Source organism: Ovis canadensis, chromosome 14, assembly GCF_042477335.2.
Source record: "Ovis canadensis isolate MfBH-ARS-UI-01 breed Bighorn chromosome 14, ARS-UI_OviCan_v2, whole genome shotgun sequence".
NCBI classification, from domain to species: domain Eukaryota; kingdom Metazoa; phylum Chordata; class Mammalia; order Artiodactyla; family Bovidae; genus Ovis; species Ovis canadensis.
The window spans coordinates 35476051-35496255 of NC_091258.1; the positions used below are offsets into that span (position 1 = coordinate 35476051).

At 39.0% G+C, this 20205-nt stretch overlaps 1 protein-coding gene and 1 long non-coding RNA gene across 2 annotated transcripts in view; both read left to right on the top strand.

Annotated features, from left to right (window-relative positions):
• Window positions 1–20205, top strand: part of FTO (FTO alpha-ketoglutarate dependent dioxygenase) — a 427202-nt gene that overhangs the window by 276620 nt on the left and 130377 nt on the right. The gene's annotated exons all lie outside the window — the stretch shown is intronic.
• On the top strand, window positions 155–1144 carry LOC138418455 (uncharacterized). The gene is made up of 2 exons (XR_011248587.1): window positions 155–232; window positions 1012–1144. It is a non-coding gene; the product is annotated as an uncharacterized lncRNA (long non-coding RNA).

The window sequence follows — 20205 nt, forward strand, 5'->3', positions numbered from 1 at the left end:
TCAGAATGGGGTAGTTGAGGTACCAATGTCTCATGGCTGCTTTAAAACCATATGGAACTGCTTACTTTGGCCCCAAGGATGCTGTCACCTCTTAAATGTAAAAGTAGGAATATACCTTATTTCTGGTTTTCCTCATACAGTATCTTACCCTCAGGTGGAAACTGAATCAACCAAAGGGATTAATGGAGAAAGAAAAAGGCGCTGAGTCAACTCCACACAGAAGTGCATTCAGGTTTAATTTCATACATATCATTTAAAAACATAGGGGTTCAGGATCCCATGTGGCATTTAGCCTCCTAAACAAAGATGAGAAGCCCCAGACGAGAAACAGGTGGCCTGGCACGGAGAGCAGAGGTTATTTTTGCCTCTGGGCTCCTGCCATTTCAGAGTTTAGCAGTGGCGGGGCTGTACAGCAGGACGCTGACCCCAGATGCTCCCTCGATGGTGGGGATGGAGCAGGCCCATCACAACTTCTGAGAGAGTAAACTTGCTCATATCTAGGTCACAGTGACCCTCCCAGAAAAGTCTCCGTCTTAACTTATTCCTCTTTGCGGCTTAATTGCTACTTCCAAACCTGATTCATCCCCAGTGAAGTCACAGCCTTCATCATTCACCCATCCCCTGTGATCCCGTGATTCCATGCAGTGAGGTCACCTCTTGGGCAACAGGTTGAGAGGGCTTATCTTGAGGGTGGTGTTAGGAACCAGAGGTTGGGGAGCTTCGCTTCTCCTTCTGGCTCTCCCTCTCCTTAGGGTTTAGTTTCCCTGACTGAAATCTGAAGAAATTTGAAGTAGGTCAGGAATTTCAGCGTCAAATGCTGGTAACATTTATTACCTGGCCAGTAACAAACGTGAATGAGAAGGGAAGAGAAAGAGGAGGGAAGTAGCTGGAAATGAGGGAACTTGGGGATGAGGTGGAATGGATACTTTGATTGGGTGATGGTTATATGGGCATATACATTTTTCAAAACTCACTGAACTTGTTACTTGAGATCTGTGTGTTTTATTGTAGGTAAAGAAAGTGAAATGGACAACCTAATGAACTCGGGAACACATACTTTATTTAAAGACAGGGATGAAAAAAAAAATGCTGTTATCATTATAGCCTATTTTTCTACTGTTTAATTAAATTGAGAAAATAAAAGTAGCATTGAGTCTATGTAATTTATCTATTTATGAATAAAAATAACTGATATATATTTTAAAATAAATAAATGAAGGTGGTGGTGATGAGCTTCATCTAGTTGCTTCTCTGCAGAAGGTGGCCCCAGTGTGGCTACATTTTCAAGAAAAGTCAGAAATTTGGGTATTTTTATAAAATCTCAGATCATGTAGGTTTGTGGGCCTTGTTTAGTCAAATAAAACATCAGTTCATGCTCTTTGAATTAGAGGCTTCTTAAGTCTACCCGACGGAAAAGGCAATGGCACCCCACTCCAGTACTCTTAAGGCCTGGAGAATCCCATGGATGGAGGAGCCTGATAGGCTGCAGTCCATGGGGTCACTAAGAGTCAGATATGACTGAGCGACTTCACTTTCACTTTTCACTTTCATGCATTGGAGAAGGAAATGGCAACCCACTCCAGTGTTCTTGCCTGGAGAATCCCAGGGACGGGGGAGCCTGGTGGGCTGCCGTCTATGGGGTCGCACAGAGTCGGACATGACTGAAGTGACTTAGCAGCAAGTCTACCCGAAGGATCATTTGAGCTCTAATATTGAATGATTCTGGTTTGCTATCAGACCTTGAACCAAAATATTGTGCTTGAACCTTAAATTAACAAAGGAAAATCAAACTTCAGTTTTCTTCCCCTATAAAATGTTGATAATCCATGGCCAATTTTACAGGGATCTGGTGAAAAGCATATGAAGTAGTACCTTGTCTAAAACCACTGTGAAACATGAATTAGTAGCGTATAAAGCCAAGTCACAATTATCATTATTGTTATTCAAAAGAATTATTTAGATTTTTAGAACTGTTACTGTTCAGAATGGAAGCACTGGGCTTTTTCGGGATGGCTAATAAAAACATCAAGAATTCACCAGGAGTCCATTGCCTGCCCGCAAATGAACATGCAGACTTTTCATTATCCTTGGAGGAGAATGTTTCTGTGGTGTGTGAGGAAAAGAGAAGGCGTTTCATTGGTACAGCTGCTCATATAAATTGCAAAAATTCTGGGAGCTGAAGTCCGAGGTATGGCAGTAGCATATAAAGAAATGCAGTGGGTGCTGTGTTAAAGATTCCTTGTCGCAGGCGCTCATTGCCCAGAAATCGGAATGCTCTATCTTGTCACTGACATTTTGTGAACAAGCAGCCTGTATTGGATGGTGATAAATGGATTATCTTAAATGTCATTCTGCACTGTTTTAGAGTTGCAAGGAGAGTTTTGATATTGAGTTGTTGGTTAGTATATTCTATACCAATCCTTTATGATGAAATAATCTCCTCAAGTTACATCTAGAAATGTCAAAGTTGCTTATTTCTTCAATCACCCGTAGCAATGTTTCCATTACGAGATATGCAGAGCAGATTGTGTAATAATGTCAAACTATTTATAGAAGCGTTTCCTAGGAATCTCTTCTCTCCTTGAGTTGTTTGTGTATTTAATACTAGAGATTTGTTTTTATATTTATGTATAGTTTTCTGTTTCTAAATTAACTTCAGCTGAGGTTGTTTCACTAGTCTTTATAGAGAGTACATTTAAAAATTGATATTAGCATTCAAAAGAAAACTAAGGGCAGTCTAACCTTTTTAAAATATAAAGATCCATTTCATATGGTTTCCAGTATTGTAATAGTCATGTGTGTGTGCTACAGCTACGTCCTATATATGATATGAATGTTATCATCATAACAAATTGAAAACATGCTGTTTATTTAGGATAAAGTAGTATGTAATACTTTAACAAAGGAAAATTTATTATTTATTTTATGCTAATTTAGGCATTATTTCAATTTGTAGTATTTCTTTGAAATTCCAGGTTTAATCAAATTATAACTATTATACAGAATATAGTCATTTATAGAAAGATTTGGTCCAGTGAATTTATGTGGAAATATATACAAAGTAGATTTTGAAAGCATGTCTCAAGTTTTACTTGGCAAAGGTATTCTAAATATTGACTTTCTTCCCTGAAGATAAGATCATTCTACACTCAGATATTGAAATTATTTAATACGTCTGTACATACTGACTCTTCCATTCCCTCTGTGCTCTACTAATCTTACCCGGAGCCTTCCTTCTCTACAGTCCTTTAAAAAAAAAACAAACAAAAAACAAAAACCATGTAATGCATATTTAAAAGAATTAAAAAATATAAATAATAACATTAAGTTGAACCATATAAAATTACTATTTTTGTACATCAAAAAGTCACATATCAGCAAATTTGTACAAATTACCTTAATATTTATATGTTTGCTATATACCAGACATGTGCTTGATGTATATGAATTTATTGATTACAGTAAATCTTATGAGTAGGTACTGTTATTACCCCAACATACAGATGACATCTGAGGCACAGATTGATTGAAATCACTGTTAGAACAAGGCATCCTACCTCCAGTGCTTGTAATCATTGCTCTATGTCCCCTCTCCAGAAAAGCAAACTTTCTTTGGCTCTATCACCAAATATTGGTTTCCCCTGCAAAAAGTCATGGAATCAGCTTGATGTGTATCCTTTTAAATCTGCCCCTTATGTTCTTGTGCACACTTATATATGTACCGATAGAAAGTAATGGTATTATCTTACTGTTTCCATTCTTTCTTTTTTCTTTTCTGTGCAATGTCTTGTCTTAATTTCATCCTTTCCATATTCCTTCCTTCCTTCCTTCTCTCTCTATTTTTTTTTAGTTTTTTATTTTTTAAATTTTAAAATCTTTAATTCTTACATGCGTTCTCAAACATGAACCCCCCTCCACCTCCCTCCCCATAACATCTCTGTGGGTCATCCCCATGCACCAGCCCCAAGCATGCCGCACCCTGCGTCAGACATAGACTGGCGATTCAATTCTTACATGATAGTATACATGTTAGAATGCCATTCTCCCACATCATCCCACCCTCTCCCTCTCCCTCTGAGTCCAAAAGTCCGTTATACACATCTGTGTCTTTTTTCCTGTCTTGCATACAGGGTCGTCATTGCCATCTTCCTAAATTCCATATATATGTGTTAGTATACTGTATTGGTGTTTTTCTTTCTGGCTTACTTCACTCTGTATAATTGGCTCTCTCTATTTTTTACAGATAGTGCAAACTGTATAGTTCTACAGCTTGTGTTTATTCACTGTAAACAAACTTTGAAAGCTATTCGTGTTAGTACATACAAATCTAAGTAATTCATTTTGACTGCTGCATGATATTCCATGTCTGACTTTATTTAACTGCCTTGCTGTTGGTGATGTATGAATTCTTTTCTTGTTTTTCTGCTATCACAAGCCATTTTGTGGTGAATATCCTTCTTCATGCCTCTTGGTCCATATATAGACCGAATATTTCTGTAGTGTGGAATTCAAGAAATGGTAATTAATAGGTTAAAGTATGTACACATTTAAAACTTTAGTGACTGTTGAATTGTCTCTAAAAAAGCTGTGTCAATTCTATTCCCATCACTTGCATATGAAGAGTTGTTATTCATTTGTCAATCTTGATTATTTTATTTTTCCACTTTGATAGATGAAAAATTCTATCTTGTGGTTTTAATTTGCATTTTTTTGATCACTAGGGAGCATGTTTTCATGTTATTATTGAACATTAAATTTTTTTCTTCTCATATTACTTGTTTATACTCTTTATGCATCTTTCTGTTATTTTTTTCTCTTATTTATAGTTATTTATGTTTCTGTATATTAATTCTCTTCAATTTTCTGTGTTACAAATTTGTTCTCTTAGTCTGTCACTTATTATTTAATTTTGAAATTATTTTATTGATATCTTTTATCTCAGGTATATTTTAATATTCTTTTCATGTACTTTTATCAAATATAGTATTCTTTTCCTTTATAGTTTTTGCATATTACTGCTTTCTTAAGACTGCCTTTCTTACTCCATGTTTTGAAATAAATCCATTTTTATTGTAATCTAGTGCTTTCATAGTTTTGTTTTTAATGTTTATCTCTTTAATCTACCAAAATTTTACCTTTGTGACTGGTTGTTAGGTAGAGATTAACTTTACTAATTTTTGTTTCAAATGGGAAAACCCGTTGGAATAATAACATTTTAAAAATAAACCATTCTTATCTCTACTAATTTAAAAAGACACTTTTATCATGTACTGCTGCTACTGCTACTGCTGCTGCTGCTAAGTCGCTTCAGTCATGTCCGACTCCCATAGATGGCAGCCCACCAGGCTCCCCTGTCCCTGGGATTCTCCAGGCAAGAACACTGGAGTGGGTTGCCATTTCCTTCTCCAGTGCATGAAAGTGAAAACTGAAAGTGAAGTCGCTCAGTCGTGTTTGACCCTCAGCGACCCCGTGGACTGCAGGCTTCCAGGCTCCTCCATCCATGGGATTTTCCAGGCAAGAGTACTGGAATGGGTTGCCATTGCCTTCTCCGTTATCATATACTAAATTCCCATAAATGTGTATGTCAGTTTCTGTACTATCAATTCTATTTGAATTATATTTTTGCCTAATTACCAAAATATTATGTTCTGATATATTCTAATGCCTGTCCTTCCTATATTTAAAATAATTTTGTCGCTGTTCTCATGCCTTTTTCTTCCAGGTGAATTTCAGGATCTGTCAAATTTCATTTAAAAACATCCCATTGGTATTTTTATTATGAGTGCATTGAATTTATAGATTTATATGTTAGAGAACTTTTAAAAAATTAAGTTTCCTCATCCGTTAAGATGATATATTTTATATTTATTTATGTCATTTTTTGTGTACTTCTGTAGAGTTTTAAAAGTTTTCCTCACATCTTCCTAAGTTTATTTCTAGATATTTCATGGTGTCTCTTGCTCTTGTGGTGAATGTTACAAGTATGTAAGATACCTGTTGGTTTTTTACATTTATTTAATTATCTTATTAAGCTCTTTTATTAGTTCTAGTAGTTTGTCAGTTGATTCTAACAGAGCTACTTTAAAATTTTCCTTCTTTCTGCCTTAGCTGAAACTTTCAGAATAAAGTTGAATAATAGTAGGAATAGTAGGCATCTTTATGGTTTTCCTGTTGGTAATAAGAATACTTATATTTTATAAGTAAGTTTGAGATTTGCTGAGATTTCTGATAAATATCTTTTATGAAGTAAGGGAATTTTTGTTCTCTTCAATGGAAATGCATTTACTCGGATGCCTCTTTTTTAGGAGGAGACTTATCTATTGAGATGATCATATGTTTTTCTCCTTTAATTTGTGAATATAATATTTTAGATTAATAGATTTTGTTCTGTTGAACCATCCTTGAACTCCTGGAATAGACCTTTCTTGATCCTGATGCAATGTACAGACGGACTTTATTTTCTGGTGTTTTATTTATTATTTTTATGTCTATTTTCATACAGATTTCCGTGCAGATGTCTTTTAGACTGCAGTTAACAGGTCTCAGCAGAACTCATTCATTCCTAACCTTTCCATGAAGTTGGCCCTTTTGAAGTTTGTCCAAGGCTTGATTGGTTTCTGGCTGTTTTGGCATCAAGGCTTTCGCATGCAGCTTCCCTCATGTCTTTGAACTTTATTTCTATTTATAGCTTTCCAGAGTCAAGGCATGAGTTTGCTCTTTCAACTTGTTTTTTGCTCTTGCCTCCCAGCTTCTTTATGGAGAGAGAGTATAAATATTTCGTTGAAGCATGATGCTGCACCTTTATGGAACCTATAATTGCCCCTTTTCAGTTGGAAAGGATAAACTTTTCTTTCTCTTCAATTTTTTTTTCCTTGTTAAAGCTGTAGTTTTATTAATGCCTAATTAATGTTAAATGTCACCCTAGAAATAGACATTTCCTGTTTTATAGGGACAAGCACCTGGTTTGGAGAGGACAGTACCATGTAAGTCTTTGCAGGAATGTCAAACATTCGACATGGCTAGCGCTTATCCCTTTCCTCCTACCTGTGGCTGAAACCACTGATCTTAATGCATGTTTTCCTCCTGAGCTTTCTCAACACAGGATATCAAACAGCTACTCCTGGCTCTTGTAATTTGGATGAAACCTATATGCAGTTCCTTGAGTTAGGAAATGGCATAGATTGGAAAGCAGGAGTCCTAGGTTTTTAGTCTCTTAACTCGCAGTGAGGGATCCAGCCACTGCAATACTTAATCTTTGTTTCCACATCTGTGTAATGAAGAGATTAAACTAGGTAATCTCTAATGGATCTTCTGTTTTGAACATTTTCTGATGCCTTTTACACGTTCCTTCAACGTTGTTTCAGGGCCCCAAATGTATATATCTTGAGGATTTGTAAATCTTCACCCAAATGTACATATGTAATTTTGCTATTACCATTTTGTTGTTTTCTTGTTCAGTTGTATGTTTTTCAGATTCTAAATACATCTGCTCTTTAGCTAATTCCTTTTTCTGTTGTTGTTTACTACTTCCTACTACTTTTGAAACTGATAAATGTTCATTGTAGAAAAAGTGAAAACTATAGAAAAACACTGGAAGAAAATAAAGAACACCGGTACTGCTGCCATCCAGAACTGTCAGTATTTGGCATGGGCTTAGGAATGTTTGTTTTTAAATTTCGTGTACCCTATCCCTTTCACAGAAAAGATTTTGTTATCATTTTCTCACTATTCCACTTCATTCAAGAATCATTCTCCTCAAAATAGACAATAATTTATTTAAGCACATCTCTTTTGTTTTTCACTTTTAAATATTAGGACAGACATCCGTTTATAAGAATCTTTGACCCTTTATTGAACAGATTTCTAGGTATGAAATTACCAGGTTGAAGGGACTAGACATTTTAAATCCCTAACAAATTATAGATTACCTAATAAATGTGTGCAGTGATTTTTGAATAAAACTAAAACATTTGATTTCCAGAAAGATGTACCAATTTACATTTTCATCAACAGTTTTTAAGACTGCTGTTCCTTCTCGTGTTTGTGAGCATGAAATAGTGCCATTAAGAAACCTTTTTTTTTTTTTTTTTTTTGCCAATTTTATGGGCAAAAGTAATGTCTTACTTCTTTATTGTTACTGTGGTTGAATTTTTTTTCATGCCTATTGGCTATATGTGTGTGTGTGTGAACTTCTTATGTCTTCAGTGCATTTTCTCCTTCCTTTGGAGACGTACATGTTAATGGTCAATAGCTACAATGGCTCTGAACTCATTAACAAGATTCTGCCACATAATTTACATTTGGAGCTAATCTTAGCAGAGTGGAAATCCCTTTAAGGAGGTAAAGGAGAAAACTTCAAAAGTCTCTATACATCTATCTGGTAAGACTTTATTGTTGCTAAACATAATTATATAATTAAAGAGCTATAAGATTGGGATTGACATATAAGTACTACTATATATAAAATAAATAACTGATAAGGAACTACTGTATAGCATAGGAGTTCGTCTCAATACTCTGTAATGACCTATATGGGAAAAGAATCTAAAAAAAGAGTGACTATATACATATATGGATGTCAGATTCATTTTGCTGTATAGCAGAAACTCACACAACGTTGTAAGTCAACTATATCCCAATAAATGTTTTTTGAAGACTAAAAATAATTTAAAAAGGAGTAACGTTTTGGTAAAATAATAATATTTTGGTAAAATCTTGGTACATTTGGAAGCTCCTTCCACGCGTGCATCCTTATAGGAGAGCTTCAGTTTGCTCTCTCCTTGGAAACTTATTTGGGTTATCGGAAGTGTTAAAAGCATGTTGCCTCATTAAGCCAGATCTCAGGACCTTAAAACCTGGCTTTCATATTTATGATGCTCACCAGTAGAACTCCACTCGTGGCTCTTCATGCCACTGAAAGATTATCAGACCTGCTGACCTCAGCTACGTGTGTGCCCTTTATGAGTCAAAAATATGAAGACAGAACCAGTCCAACCCTGAACTCAGGAAGAACTGGTTAGTCATGAAATGAAACCACATGACTTTGCTCTTTTCTATTTTGTCTCTCTATAGAATCTCTTGATTTATTCCTAATTCTTCTAACTTGGTGCTGTGGGAGTCATTTTACTAAAGAGTTGTGAAATGGTCAATGATCTCTGCTCTCTGGCGAGATTATTTGACAAGACTTTTGCTACCCAGAAACCAACAGAGTGGCTGAAAACAGACCTCTTAATGCATTTTTCAAGTTCAGTACTAGGTAAACAAGTTAGACTCTTTTCATTCGGGCTCCCAGCAGAGGGAGGGGCTGGCATGAGCAGGGAGGAGCTGAAATCCAAGGCACTCTCCCCTCTCCAAACTGGGACTCTGTTTACCCATAGGGGCACCTTCTACTAATTTGCCAAGAGGTGCCCAAAAGGCTGCCAAAACCCTAATTAGCAGTTTCTACAACTTAAGAAAGAGCCTCTCCTTGCAAGCAGATCTGGATCCCAAAAACTGTCCATAAAACCTTTTGTCTGTAAATCAAGAGTGGCATCAGGTAGCCACTGGCAATACAGCCTGTTGAGGACAATTTTGCTCTAGTATTTAGGTTTGTCCTTATCAATAAATCTAAACAGAAAATTATTAAGGTCTAGATAGAAAGTTTCTTAAGAAACTGTTTAAATAACTCAGTGTACAACTTCTATATTTTTTATTGCAACATTAGGGCTTTGTTTTTTTCTTGTTGTTGTTTTTCCTGAAGTGACCATAACTAACACAGGATTAGATGCAAAAACAGTTTTCTGATACAGCTTGTCATTACAGAATTCTCAGTTCCCATAGAGTCATGTTATCCACAATTTTAAACAGAATGTCACCAGTTTTTCTCTCAGTGAGATAGCAGGGTTTTCCAGTGTTTCAGGACTGACAAGCTGCTATTCAATTTGGAGGTAAAGTTCTAATGGCATCCACATGTGAAGGACCATATTCCTTTGTGTTCTCCAAAAACAAACAAACAAACACAAAAGAAAATGAAGTCATTTTTCTCTGAGTAGTGTCAGTAGAAAGTGAAAGTGTTAGTCGTTCAGTCGTGTCTGACTCTTTGCAACCCCATGGACTGTAGCCTGCCAGACACCTCTGTCCATGGGATTCTCTTAGGCAAGAATACTAGAGTGGGTTAGCCATTCCCATCTGCAGGGGATCTTCCCCACCAAGGGACTGAACCCTGGGTCTCCTGTATTGCAGGCAGATTCTTTCCTGTCTGAGCCACTAGAGAAGCCCCAGTATACACAAAGGAAAATCTGAAGCCTTTCTGCTCTTAAGAGCGATTCTGAGCCTAATTTCAGTATCACAGCCCTGAACCTCATTGAGAAATCAAGCAAAGGCTCACCCCACCACCCTCTGTGATTAGAAACCATTAGAAAGGAGGCGTTGGGGTAAATCTCAAGCTCATCGTTGAGGTAGGTTGAGAGTCACACTGTTACGGAAGGGCATGGCGTACCTCAAGCTCATTTTGCCTGCCTTAGCTGGTGAATATGCTAGAGTAGCGCACTTTATGTGAGATTTACGTTTTCCTTTTTCATGAGGGAAATTAAATTTTAAATCCTTTTTATTAGATGTGTTGTTCAAATACCATAACAGTAGATAGATGAAGGAGAACTTAACTTGATGGTAGTTCATGTGCCCTCATGTTATAACCTGAGGGATTTTAGTGAAGAAGCTTGCCTGTAGGGGTCAACTTGCCTAGAGGTAGTGCTGGAGAAGACTCTTGAGAGTCCCTTGGAAAGCAAGGAGATCAAACCAATCAATCCTAAAGGAAATCAGCCCTGAATATTCATTGGAAGGACTGATGCTAAAACTGAAGGTCCAATACTTTGGCTACCTGTTGTGAAGAGCTGACTCATTGTAAAAGACCCTGGTGCTGGGAAAGATTGAGGGCAAGAGAAGAGGGAGACAGAGGATGAGATGGTTAGATAGTATCACCGACTCAATGGACATGAGTTTGAGCAAACCCCAGGAGATAGTGAAGGACAGGGAAGCCTGGCATGCTGCAGTCCGTGGGGTCACAAAGAGTCAGATATGACTTAGCGACTGAATAACACCACCATAGGGGTCAGGAGGCTTAATTCTCTCCTACACCACATGCAGAAGTTACCATTATAATACCTGCTCACGAGAACTTGTTCAGCCTCACTGGTACAAATTCACATCTTCAAGTGACAGAAGGCTCAGAAATATTACCCTCTTGGAAGCTCTGTCCAGGAAACAAGAGTTTTCTAACTGGGCTTTTGCAGCTCTTGAAACTTCGTCACCTTTCACCTGAATCTCTACTATGATTTGCAAATAAGGAGCCAGTGAGAAAAACATGCAGCTCGAAGCTGGCAAAGTTTTAAGTGGGTAAAGCTTGTAGCGTTTAGATCATAGCCCCAAATTACTTAAGGCTTCTGCTAAGTTGGAAATCAGAATCTTTACTGCTGAGAAACTGGATATTCAGATAGATTTTTTTATGAAGCAAATAAATATTTTAACATGCAAACACTACCCAAGCGGGTAGTGATGCTTCAAAACAGGATCACAGGTCAGGTTATTTTATTCTGTCTTTTTTGGGGATGGTGCCAAGTTGAAAGATATTGCATATTACTACCTACCCTGGGCTTCACGTAGTAAAATAATTACTGCTGGCTGGTGCAAAATATGTACATGCATTTCTATCGTCAAAGATTCTGAGATTTCTTTCTGCATTATTTTTGTGTGTGGGCCTCATTATAAAAAATATATCATAAGGAAGGAGAGGATTTTTTCCATCACAACTGTGAGAGTTAGGCTGAAAATGCGTGTTGGATAGTTCAACTTTTAACACACTTAATTTTGGAGTAATAAGTAAGAATATGATGGATTTTTCCTTTAGAGGATAGTAAGATTCATTTTCATAGTTTGCCTTTAAAACATGCACCAGAGCCCTAGGGTTGTATGCCTGATAAATTGTTTCAGTTGTGTCTGACTCTTTCTGACCCTGTGGACGGTAGCCCGCCAGGCTCCTCTGTCCATGGGATTCTCCAGGCAAGAATACTGGAGTGGGTTGCCATGCCCTCCTCCAGGGGATCTTCCCGACCCAGGGATCGAACCCACATCTCCTGTGGCTCCTGCATGGCAGGCGACTTCTTTACCGCTGAACCACCAGGGAAGCCCAGGACCCTAGGAAACCAGATAATGCTTAGCTGCTGACTGGTCTGAGTGGATGGGGTCCCAGCACGTCTTCAGGCAAATATAAGGGTCTGTGGTACTTTTTTCTGAAACTCAAACACTGACCCAGTGGAGTGGAATTTTCACCACAGCTGGAATTGCTAGAGAGGACTTGGTGCTTCTGAAATCCTTTTCTTCTCTGCCTTCAAGTAGAGAAAAGTAGTATTGGTGGGCAGTTCATTAGTAGTTACACAAAGGAGCAGATCCATGTGACAGGGAGGCGTGGGGACCAGGAAGAGCCAGGAAGCCCACCTTGAGTTTAAAGAGGACAACTAGCTGCCCTGAGGGAACGAGCCCGCTGTCGTGGACTTGTCAGATTTCTTTTTTCCGACGGAAGCCGGAAATCCTGACTTTTATATGAAGTGTACTTGTATAAACATTTTGGCAACTAACGTTTTAAAGTGTTTTTAAACCTGTTGAAGGCTGGAATTTACCTGCAAGCCACATGTTTGTGACTTCAGCTTTCAAACACCACTGAAGGAGGAGCTGGCAGCTTAGTGGCAATACTTACTCGTCCCCCAGGGAAAGTGTTCATAGGCTGGTATATTCAGGCTGGGGGCTTCCCTGGTGGCTCAGTGGTCAAGAATCTTCCTGCCAATGCAGGAGATGCAGGTTCAATCCCTGAGTCCAGAAGACTCCCTGCAGATGGAAATGACAAACCAATCTAGTATTCTTGCCTGGGAAATTCCACGGATAGAGGAGCCTGGCGGGCTACAGTCCGTGGCGTTGCAGAGAGTCAGATACAACTTACCGACTGAAAACAATGACACAAACGTATTTGGGATGATGACTGTTCTGTGGTTTTAAACCTTCCTGCAAAGAGTGCAGAGTTACTCTGAGTTTCAGTGCAGCTTGTCACATTTATTTCATTTCCTTGTAATGACATAGATCCTTTGTCAAGGCTGACTTAAGGGAGCTGTTCCAGAAATGTTTGTAGGGCAGAGCCGCCTCTCAGCTTTCTTTTCTTACTGACTTTTAACCCATCACAGAGTAATTACTTTCTCTCCTCCTCCCGCCCATCAACTTTTGGAATGTGGTTATTCTTCAAAGTTCATTCGGAGGCAGGACATTATTCATGTTTCCTTTTCCAGAGCCACTAAGCATCAACAGAAGATAGTGTTTGTACCACAGTCAAACAGATAAATCATCACTTAATGTGTGCTTTTGAGTAATGACTGGTTTAGCAATGATCAGATAGACAAGAAAAGACCTTGGCTAAGTCAGTGATGTTACAACATGATTATTTTAATATTGTTTCTTTTGGTTTCTTTCAGGATGTCTAACTGGCATCTGAGTTTCTTGGGCAAAGAGTGCTGTGATAGAAATATGTTTGTTTTCCAGGGCAGAGGGGAGTGGTGGTGAGCAGAGAAATTACACTGTGTCCTCAGCTACCACTGATGTCCTTCCAAATAGATGAAGTTTAGTTTAAAACCCACCATTAATTCTTGGCCTCTGGCAAGAGTGGTACAAGGTAGCCTGTTTGTTCCAGTGGGCGTATGGCGGTGGGGAAGGGGGACAGAGCAGCAATTAGTCCATGACATTTATGACCCATTTATAAAATACAAATGAAATAATTGGTTACAAAATCAAGGCAAGCCTTTGCTTGCCTTTTGCAAACTTGTTCTCAACACATTGTGAAACTTTATGAACAGTCTTTGCAGAAAGCAAACAGCAGCCAGCCTGAGGAGATGAATCCAGGGTGCTCAACCCGGGGAACAGTGGTGGGACAAGAAGATTCTCAAAGAACATTTGCTCTCCTTTTCACAAATACACACCTCACTGTTATTTCAGATCCAGAGACAGTCTCAGACAGGGACTCACCACATTTTTGGTATAGCAGGCCTAATTAGGGAAAAGAAAAAGAAAATGTTTCCCACTCAATGTTATATGTATGGGAGCCCTTTTAAGTCATTGCTTATGATTCAAGTACAGGGCATTTGCAAAAGAACCTGGGTAAGAGACAGTCTGCGTCTTTGCAGCCCTTTCTTCACCCATTAAAATGCATGAGGTGGTGTTCAGACTGAGAGAACAAACTGTGGTTACCGAGGATGGGTAGGATGGGAAGACATGATAGTTAGAGAGTTTGGGGTCAACATGTACACGCTGTCATTTTTTAATAACCAACAAGGAGCCTGGCAGGCTATCACCCATGGGGCTGCAAAAAGTTGGAGATGACTAAGCGATTAATACAAACAAGAACAAGGACTGTAGCCTGCCAGAATCCTCTGTCCATGGAATTTTCCAGGCAAGAATACTGGAGTGGGTGGCCATTTCCTCCTCCAGGGGATCTTCCCAGACCAGGGATAGAACCTGCATCTCCTGCATTGGCCACTGGATTCCTTACCACTGTGTTACCTGGGAAACCCTTTATTTTCTACACTCCTGAGCAACATTTAGAAAAACTGGCTGGACTAGTTTAGAGAAGAAAGCTAATGGGGGGGTTATTGTCACAATGCACTCCTACTCTAAATGGTCTGCTTTTCGTGATAGGCTGTTCTAATTTTAAAATGAATTCATTCTGCTCACACACTCTAAAAGTTCAGTTTTCCTCTCCAACTGCTTAAAATTATAACCACCATCTCCAAATGCCCGAAATTCACTTTGGTTAAAACTGAAATTGAAAAGGGAAAGCTAGGACAGGACACGACCCCCACAAGTCGAGGTTAAGCCGGGTTGGGTTTTGCCAGAGTCCGCCGTTCATGGTTTCAGCCGCCCCAGCCTGGCACGTGGTGTTTCCCTCTGCTCCTTTGTGCAGACTGACCACGTGTTCTTTCGCCATGCTCCAAAGCTGAACATCATCCCAAAGGCTCGGGAGCCTTCTGTGGAGCCTTTGTGCGGCTCCAGGAAGGGCTGGGCCATGAATATGCAATGCCTGATGTGGCACGTTGTCTTCTTTCAAAAATACGGAAAGGGCGTCCTGATCTCCAAATTGGGAGCCGACTTCTGATTTCAGCCTAGACAGGTCTGCTTAAAACTATAATCAAGCTGATTGTATTGCCCTGGAATTCTAATTTCCAATTTAGGGTTTTGCTATATAATCTCTAGTAGAGTGTGTCTAATCTTCATGAAACCCAGAGTCTTTATAAAAACTCGATGGATTTTCTTCCACGGGTCTAGGCTGAGCTCTAGAGACATTAGATTACTGAGTAATTGAAGGCAGCGTTGTTATGTCACTGTCTTTTTGAAAGACCAACTCAAATTCTATATGCCATAGCTTTGATCCTTTTCATTTAATTCTAAGTACACTTGTTATTATAGTAACTGTTGTTTGTATGTTATTTTAGCTTTTTACTTAAGTAGCTATTTAGCAATTTAAATGAAAATGTAATTAGGTTACATCTGTTTTACATGCATGTAATACCACGCAGATGTAAACTTCTATTAAAGCCATATTTTCTTTTTGGCAAAGCAAGGCAAAAAACAAAATTGCACTAATCATTGGAGTAAGTCTTGCTCTTAAAAAAAAAAAAGTACATACAAAGCACTATGCTATTATTTATGTGGTGGTGAGAGTACATCACTTCAGTTTTTGTTTGTTTGTTTGTTTGTTTAAGTAAAAGAACAAACAAATGCCTTTAATTTATCTGGATACAGAGTTTAAAATGACAGTGTAGCTTCCTCCATTCTGTGGGTTTGTGCAGACAGAGTTGTACCATCTCCACATCATAAACACAAGCTCTTACAACTCCACATCCTGTGGAGTCAGGGAGCTACAAGGGTCTAACTCAGCTTGGCTTTCACTGACTTTGGTGAAGCCTTAGGTTCAGGTGGCTTAGTGATAAAGAATCCGCCTACAATGCAGGAGACCCAGGTTCGATCCCCTGGAGGAGGAAATGGCAACCCACTCCAGTATTCTTGCCTGGGAAATCATTTGAGTTGCAAACAAGTTGGGCACAACTTAGTAACTAAACAACAACCACCACCCCTGGCTTGTGTAAACAACAACACAACTAAAAAACAATAATAACAATTTTTTTAAGTCCACGAGTAATAATATTGACTTATAGGCTTTTTGCGAGGATCAAAGTGAGATAATAAGTGTACATGTATTTTGAAAAGTACAGAATGTAACTGTTAGAGAGCATTATTATTATATTAATCCAAAAACAGCATCAACAGTAAGCCTCCTCCCATCCCCCTCCCACATTTTTGTGTGTACAATGGGGATTCAACTCAGAAATTAATTCTCCTGTTTTGGGAGCCATTGCGTCCCTTATAGCCTCTTAATAGGATTTATAAAACATCATTTCAGACAAAGTCATCTATCTTACTTGCTAACGAGACACAAAATTTGGACTGTCTGGAACCAGGTAATATTTTAAGAGTTGCCCATTTGTTCCATACATGTTCAGCTTTTCAATGCAGTCATTTTTAATGGTGGTTTTTATAGCATCCATAAAAATATTTTCATATAATTCTTCCTTGTAAATATGGTTAAACTTTTAGCTTTCTGCTACTTGGTGACCTGTTAAATAACTTAATGTACTTTCAAATTGATTGTTCAGTGCCAAGACAATAAGAAGCCAGGAGGAGCCAGCTTTATGGCGTTGCTCTGTAACATTGGGGCATTGGGGCCCTAGGTTGAGCTATGAAGAAAAAAAAATTCCAGCAGGGTTTTCCATATCCAACTTGTTAGAGCTTTTCCATCCCTGATTCTGAAAGAGGGAGCGTGGGTTTCATTGCTGACATCTTTCTCATACCTGTTTTAAGAAGTTAGTATTTTAGATGGCAGGGAAAGGAAATCTACCCTTCATGTAAGCACTTATTGAACACTTACTATATGCCAAGTGCTATTCTAAATGCTTCCTGTATCATTTCATCCTTGAGAGCAAACTCATGTATAGTTACTGTTTTTATCCTTCATTTGTTAGATAATTTTTTATTGAAGTATAGTTAATTTACAATGTTGTGTTAGTTTCAGGGGTATAGTCAATCAGTTTTATATACATAATATTTTCAAAGTAATCTGAAAGAGGATAAATAGTTCTAATATATATTTTTAAAAATTTTATATTTTTATATTTTGTTTTATTTTTACATTTATAAATATATATATATACCCTCTTTCAGATTATTTTCCATTTTTAGATTATTACAAGATATTGAGGATAATTTCTGGTGCTATACAGTAGGTCTTTGTTGTTTACCTGTTTTATATATGGTAGTATGTATATATTAGTTCCAAATTCCTAATTTATCCCTCTCCCACTCATTTTGTGGAAAGTGAAGAAATCTAGAGAAATGAAGAAGACCAGCAAAATTAAGAATTTTCCCAAGGTTGTATAGCTACTAAGTGAGAGAGCTAAGATTTTAACCTTGGCAATCTAGCACCAAGACCTAGATTTTTACCCCCTATACTTCTCCATACCTCATATAATACCAGGGGTTTTGCTGTTACTATCATCTCTTTGTTTATTATTGGTTCCATCATCCAAATCAAGCATCTGTGAGCTAGAAAAATTCTTAAGAGAGCCTTCCTCCCCATAGCCCCCTTTTCCCAGTTCAGAAAACCATGTTTGAAAGACCTAGGTGACATAGAAGTAAAAATAAATTTAAGACATGGTGCTCACTGTACTTACAGTTTACTTTATGAGGGGTTGGGATAAGAGATATGGAGAAAAAGACCACCAAGGAGGATGGAATACATACTAAATATTCAGCTCATGTGTTCTGGGAGCCCAGATCAGAGTCATCAAGATCATGGGAAACATCACTTAACCTGGGCCTGGAAGAATGGATAGGATTGTGATAATACAGGTGGTATTTCAAGCTTCAAGAATAGAGTGAGCAAAGACTTAGAGAAAAGAAAATGCAAGCTGGCCTATTGAAATAGTTAAAGCGAGAGATGCTAAAGCCTCGATTTGCCACCAGCAGAAGAGCACAACTTAGGAAATAGAATGACCTTGCAAAGGCAGGGGCTTTGTGGTTTGGCAATCAATTAGCAAGAGAGGGGGTGAGGGAGAATTTGAGGAGGATACTGGGGTCTCTGACCCAGTAGGCTACTAGTAACGTACATTATGTAATTAGGAGGGCAGAATCCGGTCCATCAGCTAAGGACATGGACCCTTTATTCCGAGAGTCCTGGATTAGGGAGCTTCCCTGGCAGTCCAGTGGTTAAAGATTTTGCCCTCCAGTACAGGGGGGGTGCAGGTTTGATTCCTGATCGGGGAACTAAAATCCCACATGGCCTCGGGGCCAAAAAGCCAAAATATAAAACAGAAGCAATATTATAAGAAATTCAACAAAGACTTGAAAAATGGTCCACATCAAAAAAAAAAAAAAAGGAAAAAATCTTTAAAGAAAAAAAAAAAGAGAAAGGAAGTTCAGGGTCTGAATCTGTTCTCTCTCACTTTCTGGTTTAGTGACTTTGAGCCGGTTACTTGCTTCACTCCCAGTTTTTCTCATCTCTCAGATGGAAACAGTCTTCATACTTACCCGCACTATTGTTGGGAAAAAGCTGATAGCTGTGGAATGCTTAGCACAGTGCCTCAAGCACACGATAGATAAGTATCAGTTACTAGCCTCTTGCTTTGGGTGAGTGGGCTTTCATCCCCTTTTGAGAGATGAGGTTACCTAAGTCTGGATGGGTGGAGTGGCTTTCTAAAGTCCTGCATTCAGCAAGGGCTCGCAGGGGTGAGTAGAGGTAGTCTTGCCTTTTTTACCGAATTTCTTACAGTCTTGCTTCCGTTTTATGTTTTGATTTTCTGGTCAGGATCTCAGTTTCCTGACCAGGGATCGAACCTGCACTCTCTCCACTGGAAGGTGAAGTCTTAACCACTCGACCGCCAGGGCATCCCCACCTACATTTCTAATGACAGAATATAGATTTAAGTGTTCTCCCTTTGCTTTCTCTGATAACTTAGGCGTTCACTTTTTCAGAGTCTTTTGGGTCCACCCAAGGCAGTGGTGGACAGGGAGGCCTGGCGTGCTGCGATTCATGGGGTCGCAAACAGTCGGACACGACTGAGCAACTGAACTGAAGGCAGTGGTAACCGTCAGTGTGTGCCCTGCCGAATGTTCATGACAATGTAAACTGTATTTCTTGATGACTTGCTGGCACAGGAAGGCCACCCAAAATGTACCCGCTTCTCTGCATCTCAGTGTGTGTCCTTTTCTTTTTTCTCCTTTTGTGCCCAAGTTAAGCTATTAAGTAGGTAATACCCGGTTAAACCCAGATCGTGGTGCTTGGGAGAACAACGCCCAAGCCTCGTGAATAGTCCTCAGTGTTAATTGTTAAAAGCTGCTGATGCCGGTGGCTGACCTCGTAGCGCCTGTGTTGTGACAGCTCGTTTGCGTCGATGAGGCGAATGTGTATCTGTCGTGGTGGCAGGAGTCAAGGATGAGTCTGGGAGTCCCGGACACAGTGTCAGAGCATGTTTCACCGAGAGAGCAAGACTGATTGATTGTGTTCCATGAGGGCGAGGTGGACCCCGCACCACTGTACCACATGCTTTTTTTATTTCCCCTTCTGCTAACTATGCAAGTACAAACAGCTTTAACACAATTTTTTTTTTAACCTAGAAAGGAGCCTGAGGCTGCATCCAAGTACATTTAACATATGAAAATTGAGCTGCTTTGAACTTGTATGTTTTTGATAACTGCTTGGTATGCTTCCTGGAGAATCACCTGTAGGCTTTTCTTTCCAAATCCTAATCCCTTTGATTGAGTGCCAGGACAGATAAGTCTCATTGAATCACTCCAGTCTCATAATTCTTCCTTCATTCAGAGTTGAAAGGGAACAGCACCAGATTCAATAGGCAAATCCTCAGATTTAGCGAAAGTCATTCAAACACTTTAAAACTGAAATGGTTTTGTTCTCAAATAGGGTTCAGATGGGCTACCGAATGTTTACACAAGCTAGTGGCTGCCATGCACTGCAGGACGGACAGAAAAACACCCTTCTCTCCACCTCCGTCCTCCCCTCAACCCCCAACCATTGCTGTCTCTGAGACCAGGGATTGAAAGGAAGACAGCTTGGAGAGTGTG